Source organism: Silurus aristotelis (assembly GCF_946808225.1).
Source record: "Silurus aristotelis genome assembly, chromosome: 2".
Taxonomy (NCBI): Eukaryota; Metazoa; Chordata; class Actinopteri; order Siluriformes; family Siluridae; genus Silurus; species Silurus aristotelis.
Window position 1 is genome coordinate 37171364 of NC_139575.1, and position 7500 is coordinate 37178863.

Consider the following 7500-nt stretch of genomic DNA (forward strand, 5'->3'; position numbering starts at 1 on the left):
AGAGAGTGTGTGTGTGTGTGTGTGTGTGTGTGTGTGTGTGTGTGTGAGTCGTCTCGTATCACCGACACGCGGAGTGAATCGCGTTTTTTTTTCCGCTTGACAAAAAAACCACAAGCGCCCTGAACAATCTGCTTCTCCTGTCGCCTTTTTTTATTTCTTTCCTTTTTTTTTTTTTTTTTTTTTTTACTATTATTATTTTTATTATCATTTTAATCACCTGAGAAGTTTTTGTTGTATAAGAGGAAGAAACCGAGAAACCCGGCAGCTGACGTCACTTTAATTCCTTGAAGTGAAGCGGAATAAAACCTTTGAGAGGAGAGTCTCCTTCAATCTGCCGTCCGTAACTAACACACACACACACACACACACACACACACCGAGTCACACACGCTCACTCACTCACTCACACACACACACACACACACACACGCTCCCCCCCTCTCTTTCTCTCTCTCTCTCTCTCTCTCTCTCTCTCTCACACACACACACACACTGAGACTCAATTACTGCCCAATTCCCCCTTCTTCTTCTTCATCATCTCCCGCTACGCCGGGCTCGCGCAACAACAACAACAACAAAAACAACAACAACAACAGCAAAAAAGGGAGAAAAAACAACACAAAAGCCCCTTCGAGATCTAAAGTCAAACTATTCTTCGGACGAGGTGGATTTTAAAAAGAAAAAGAGGCTCATCGTCGGCAGACTGAGTGTCCGAACCCTGACGGTGAGTTCAAAGCGTTTTACTGAAACATTTGTATCAATTGAGGAAAAATAAAGAGATTAAAAGCGGAGATCAAAGAGAGTAAGCGGCTCTCGAGCGTGCGGCTCGCGCGAGCGGTTATTTTGTTACATAGTGTGTACGTGTTCCTCGGTTACTCTCCGTGTGTGTGTGTGTGTGTGTGTGTGTGTGTGTGTGTGTGTGTGTATACACATATACGTGTGTGTGTATACATATATGTACGTGTGTGTGTGTGTGTGTGTGTGAAAACATATATATATACGTGTGTGTGTGTGTGTGTGTGTGTGTGTGTGTGTGTGTGTGTGTGTGTGTGAAAACACATATGTACGTGTGTGTGTGTGTGTAGCGTCGGAGCTAAACCGACTTTCTTTTCAAGACGACCGCGTGCGTCCTTTATTGTCGGTTTAACGGTCGTTTGTTTCCAAAAGTAAAACATGTACAACACACACACACACACACACACACACACACACACACACACACACACACACGGGGCTTTGCGAACTTTCCGAATGAACCCGAACCCGTTGTTGCTGCTGCTGCTGTTGTTGTTGTTGTTGTTTGGCGCCGCTTGGCTTTATTTTGTTCTTTAATTGTCGGGAATTGTGGTGCAGTTCTTGGAGTGAGGGGTGAAGAAAGAAAGAAAGAAAGAAAGAAAGAAAGAAAGAAAGAAAGAAAGAAAGAAAGAAAGAAGAAAGAGAAGTGCACGGAGATGAACGACGCCACCTTTAGTCTATTTCATGTCCGTGTTTTAGATGATGGCGAAAAGCAAAAGCGTTCTTCCCTGACTACACACACACACACACACACACACACACACACACACACACACACACACACACACACACACACAAAACACAATATTATAGTTCCGAGCTCGTTTTGGACACAAAATAAACACTCTTTCGACTTTTACACCGACTGAAATCACCCATAATGAAGGTTTGGTGTGTATAGAGGGAGAGAGAAGGAGGGAGGGAGGGCTGATCTCTCTCTCTCTCTCTCTCTCTCTCTCTCTCTCTCTCTCTCTCTCTCTCTTATCTTGGTCGCTTCCTTAAAGAGAAGCAGCTGCCGCCTGGCCGAGTTGTTGAAATTTATCCCCTTTGTGTATATTACAATATCCTCCATTTTTCCTCCCCTGCCCTCTAAACAACAAGCCTCTCGCCATCTTGGTTAAAAAAAAAAATCTTTTCTTTCTTTCTTTTGATTCGGCTTTTGAACTCCGTCGGATCCTGTTCGAGCTTGTTAAAAAAAAAAAAAAAAAAAAAAAAAAAAAAAAAAAGTTTTATTTGTTATAGAAAACGACTTGAAGCCGGGGCCGCGGTGACGTCATATGGAGTTCACGTCAAAAACGACTTTCGACGGTTTCACGTGCGGTTCAGATGTCATTCTTAATTCGATTTGAAGATGATGGTGATTTTTTTTTATTATTATAATAACAACAGCAAAAAAAAGGAGCTCGTGTGTGTGATCGGTCGAACAGGTGGATCATCACGTTTCATTTTTTTTAACTGTTTATTACGTTTATTTCTTTAGCCAGATGCCCCCCCCCCCACACACACCCCGCCTCCCTCTGCCCCCACGCTGCCCCCCCGTCCACTTAAACCGCTCCCAGACCGCCCCCCCCCACACCGCCCCCCTGCGTGATGATGTCATCGAGTTACAGACGTTTTATATGTTTGAACAGCGTAATTATCATCATTATATCTGATTCAACAGCATGTTGGGAGCAAAGCAGACTGCTGAGTGTGCGTAATTAACCGATAATAACTGATTAACTACAGAAAATAAAACTTTACATGAATAAATATTAAATTCATTTTGAAAATTGTTTTATTATTACGCTCTTATGGGAATCGACGAATCACCCAATCGATCTTTTTACCGAGAAGAAAGACGTCTGGTGCGATGAGTGAGATGGGAGCAGGAGGGGAACACCTGGGGAACTGACCACCGTTTTCAGTATCCAGGTCGCTTTATTATCCAATATAAATAAATAAACAAACAAATAAATAAATCATTGTAATGCAGCATTAAGGGCTGAAGCGAAGGCTCTGTTGATTTATTGTTTGCATTGTCATTTCTTTTTTTCGGTCATTTTCACGTTCTTCCCCACGCCGCCTCGTGTTCTTAGGTGGCTTCGATCCGAATGAGGATGATGAGGGAGTTTGGGTTTATCTTCAGGTTTGTGATCATGGCGACCAGAAAGCCGCATTGTTATGATAAAAAGCGTTCTTATAACGTGTTTCAGTTCTCATCCCCGCTCACGTGAAAACCTTATCTCACGTCACGATTAAAAAGTCTTTAAAGTCGGATCGGTTTCATTGACACGAGCGGTTTTGGGACGTATAGAAAGTCGAGGCGTCTCGGGCCGGGTTCTTCTTTTTCCCGACTTTGTGAACTTGACGTTAGTACGCTCTGATTCGCTCGCGTGTGCCGACGTGTGTCACGTACTTTTATACGAAATTGTGCGTTTTTTTTTTCAACACGGATTTTTTGCCTGTGATGTGGAGGTGAGCCGTTCACTCTTGCATGTCTTTGTCTGGATGTGTGCTGCTGTGAAAAAGAGAGAGAGAGAGAGAAAGGGAGGAAAAAAAAAAAGCTGTGAGTGCAGGGGAGCAGATGTTGAAGCAAACATCCTGACGCGATGCTTTTCTCTTGTGGGAATGCCGCCTCTTCCTCCTCCTGCTCCTGATGCATCGACTTGACAGCTGCTTGATTTCATGGAACCGCTAAGAAGCCATTAGCGGTATCAGTGAATTGAAACGGAACAGTCTCACCCACTCTCTTCTTCCATTAGAAATGTGTCTATTGTTGGCTTTTTTTTTTTTTGTGTGTGTGTGTGTGTGTGTGTGTGTGTGTGTGTGTGTGTGTGTGTGTGTGTGTGTGTGTGTGTGAATGAGTGAGTGAGTGTGTGTGTGTGTGTGTGTGTGCGTGAGTGTGTGTCGCAGCTGAGCACACAGAAGAAGACCTCTAATACACTCGCGCTGTTTCTTTTACTGCGAATTAGGGAGAACAAATCTGTCAGGACCTGTTTGTGCTGTTGGGGTTTGAAGGGATCTCATACTGTGCTCTGTGAAGCACACCCAAAAGCCACGAAAACCTCTCTGGCTGTGGCGGATATTAAAAAAAAGAAAGAAAGCGAAGGGAAAAAAACTGTCAGTGTGGCCTAAGAGCCGGAGAGAAGTATCTGCCTCGCTCCTTCAGAGCAGGATGTTGTTTTCCTGTCAGGATACGGATAAAGTTAGGCCTTGTTTTTGTTTTTTTTTAGAAGGAAGACGTCCTCACACCCCTCCGGCGTCCAGGAATTAGCTCGGTGAACAAAATCCTGGTTGGTAAGCTGATTAGCGGAGGGGGGAAAAAAACGTAGAAGTTTGCCGGAACGGCAGTTTTGCGTGGTCGCGGCATCAACAATTCGATACGCGCGGTAATCTAATCCCGGAGTGGTGATAAGACGGGTGTGTGAAGGAAGATGTGTGCAGCGAGAAAGCCGTTGAACCGCTTTGGCTTGCTGTGTGTGTGTGTGTGTGTGTGTGTGTGTGTGTGTGTTGATAGCCCGGGTCACACTTGTGGTTCTCGTAACTCTTAAGAAAACGACAAACAAACGTGCAAGGGCAGCGGAAGGATCCAGAACCTAAACAAACCTGAAATCTTTCGCTAACACGCTTTGCGCCATGTGGCGAGGTCCGAGCTGGCACACGGGCCGAGCGACAGATTTAAGGCACAGAAACCGAAAAATTAGGCCAAGCCGAGTGAGTTGTGCTCGACGGAGCGAGAACTGATGGGAAGAGACGGGCGAGGGCACGGCGCTGCTGGGCTTTTTTCTCTTTTTTCCTCTCGCGCGCACACACACGGCTTCACTTCGCGTTATCGCCATCGAGCACGTGTGTGTTTGAAGAACCGAACTGACGTTTAAGATCACACGTGTAACCGTTTCACAGTAAATAATCATGCATCTCCATTTGCTCTTATAAGAAGCTCCACTTTTCTGGGAAGATGATTCGTTAGATTTTGTGGAGATTCGTGTGAGATTTATTCAGCCATCAGGGGGTTAGTACTGATGCCGGGGAGGTGAGGAGGCCTGGGGTGCAGTCAGCATGAAAAAATTCATCCTAAAGGTTTCAAATAGGGTTTCGAGCTCTATAGCAGGAGATCTTCCACCAAATCCAAATCATGGAAATCGTGGCATTGTCATGCTGGAACAGGTCTGGGTCTCGTAGTTCACGTGAGGGGAGAATTTGATGCTTCAGCAGCCGAAGACACGATCCAGTTGTACGTTTTCAACAGTTTTAGGAAAGAAACACATATGGATGGAAAAGTAACGTGTCCCAAATAGTGTCCAGATATTGTGTCTTCAGATCAGAACATGAAACGATGTCAAAAGTTCAGAGATCATTATAAAACGTTATAATGCAGCACAGAGGTGTAACGAGACGTATGAAGATGTCACACATCAGGAAGTTAGCCTCGTGGGTCGGAAAACTTTTTCCGAAACGTTTTTTTCAGGATTCCACAAGTTTATGAACCCAAGATTGGACGAGAACCCAAGACAAGATGAAAAACTTAGAACGTAGATGTAGCTGTAAACGTATCGCGCGCTCGACTTGACACTCGTCGTGGTGTGTTTATTTTTTCAGACGAATCACGGCGCGTTAATTTCGCCTGGAACCCGGCGCTCCTCGTTACCAGAGGTGCAGCAGAAACGCCGCCCTCACGAAACTTCCTCCCTGCGCTCACACAGCCACAACCTCGTAGTCTTTTTCTTTTCTTTTTTTTTTACCTCTCCACAATAAAAAAAAAAAAAAAAACGGCAACGATGCGCAAGGGCCCCGACTTTCAGTTGCAGGCAATTAGCTGCTTTCTCGCCCCGGCGTCCCCTGGGCTTCTATTTATCATTCAACGTGAGAATCTCCTTGACGGAACCCAAGGTTATTTTTGTGTAGGCAGCCCGGGTTCTTGTTTTTTTTCTCAGACAAGGTGAAAAGGTTGATTCTTCCCTGAAGAAAACGGCAGGAGAGCTAAACGAGCAGCAAGCCGCAGTAACGTCTCTCTCTTTCTCTCTCTCTCTTTCTCTCTCTCTCTCTCTCTTTCTCTCAGTCTTTTTTTCTCCTTATTTTCCCCGTTTCTTGTTTTCAGGGAGGAAGTTTTGCGTTTGTGCGCAGCCGGGTTTGTTTGTGTGTTCGGTCTTTCTTTCTTTTATTGCGCTATCTGGTTAATCAGCAATGCTGATCTCGTAGTTTCTGGTCACACACACACTCACACACACACACACACACACACACACACACACACACACACACAGGGCAGTCGTTGTACTTTTATTTACCGTCTCTCTTTCTCCCTGCATTCTCTCCCCTACCCTTCCTAAACGAAGCTTCAGAGGGACGATTTGACTCTTTTTTTTGTGTCTCTCCGGTGCCGTTTGTCCTGCCATAGTATTACTCATGCGCCGGGCCGAAGCGCTCGCCTCGTCTCGTCTCGTCTCCGCTCCGCTCACACACTCCCGAGTCCCCGCTGAGATAATGGAGGCCGCGCTGGAAATGCCAGTAGTTTGGCCTATTTGTTCGCCTGCTTATCGCTATATTTGCATCCCAAGCAGAAATAGCAGAGCGTCGCAGGAACGACAGGAACGCCGGCTCCTCCTGCGTGGATGGGTGGATGGATGGAGGGATGGATGGAAGGGGAGGGGGGTTCAGGGAGAAAAAAAACAACAAGCGGGAGGAAGAGAAATGAGATGGGATTTTTTTTTTTATCCTGGCGCTTTTTAGATGAGCAGAATTTACTGCACTAAGACAGCTGTCTGCAGGACGTGCAGCATTTGACCCCCTCCTCCTTTCCCTCTACTCCTTCCACTCCCATCCACACACACACACACACACACACACACACACACACACACACACACACACACACACACACAGAGGGATGCTTGAAGACACTCCGAGATTGTGCTTGTACAGCCCCCTCTTATTTATTGATCCAGCTGCATTTAAAATCTGGTCACTGCTGCCACAAAAGCCTTTTCGTTTTAGCTGCGCTGGCACACGCCACCTCGGCCAGCCGGCTTTATTTATTTATTTATTTATTTATTTATTTATTTATTTATTTATTTATTTATTTTCCTCCCTCTCTCTTGTTGCATTTTTAATTTCCAAGCAGACGCGAGAACGAGCGGTAGCACAGAACAAAGCACCGAGAAGCTTTCAGGGCTTACACCGTATTTACAGGCTTCGGTCATATATAGATGGAGGTGCGCTCAAGAGATTCAGGTGACATCCGTATGGACCGAACGCTGCGGTTTTCCAAGATATTATGAGAAAAACAAAGCACTTCCTGTTAGCGATGAGGAGTAAAACACGTCAGGGAATGAAGCTGGAGGAAAGATCATCAACGTCCGACAAAACCTTCCACGGGGCTTCTTAGAATCTCAAATGTGCTCTGCCTACAATTTACTATTGTTGTTTATTTAAAAAACGTAATGCTTTTTAACCACTTATAGTTACTTCCAACGTTTGGCGGAAACTCCGAGCGTAACCCTCTAAAAAACTAAACAAAACGGAAACTGCAGACTTCTTCCAAAAGTTTTGCATAAAAGACTTTCTTACACAGCTTTCCACACTTCCTTTTATCTCCCTCATTAAAATACTTAATTAAAAAAGGTACAATACCCGATGCGATGATATTATTGGTGCATCATTACTATAGAAACGATACAAACCAGTGAACCGGACCGGAACCGGCGCAAACCGGACGGAATTAAT

At 45.1% G+C, this 7500-nt stretch overlaps 1 protein-coding gene across 3 annotated transcripts in view; it reads left to right on the plus strand.

Moving 5' to 3' along the window:
* Positions 1-226: 226 nt before the first annotated feature.
* The window catches only part of baz2ba (bromodomain adjacent to zinc finger domain, 2Ba), an 86612-nt gene continuing 79338 nt past the window's right edge, over positions 227-7500 (plus strand). The window contains exon 1 of one of the 3 annotated variants that reach the window (XM_083524724.1): positions 227-724. The gene's annotated coding sequence lies outside the window, so the exon portion shown is untranslated. The remainder of the gene's footprint in view (positions 725-7500) is intronic. The other 2 variants (XM_083524744.1, XM_083524723.1) reach the window with 2 other exon arrangements.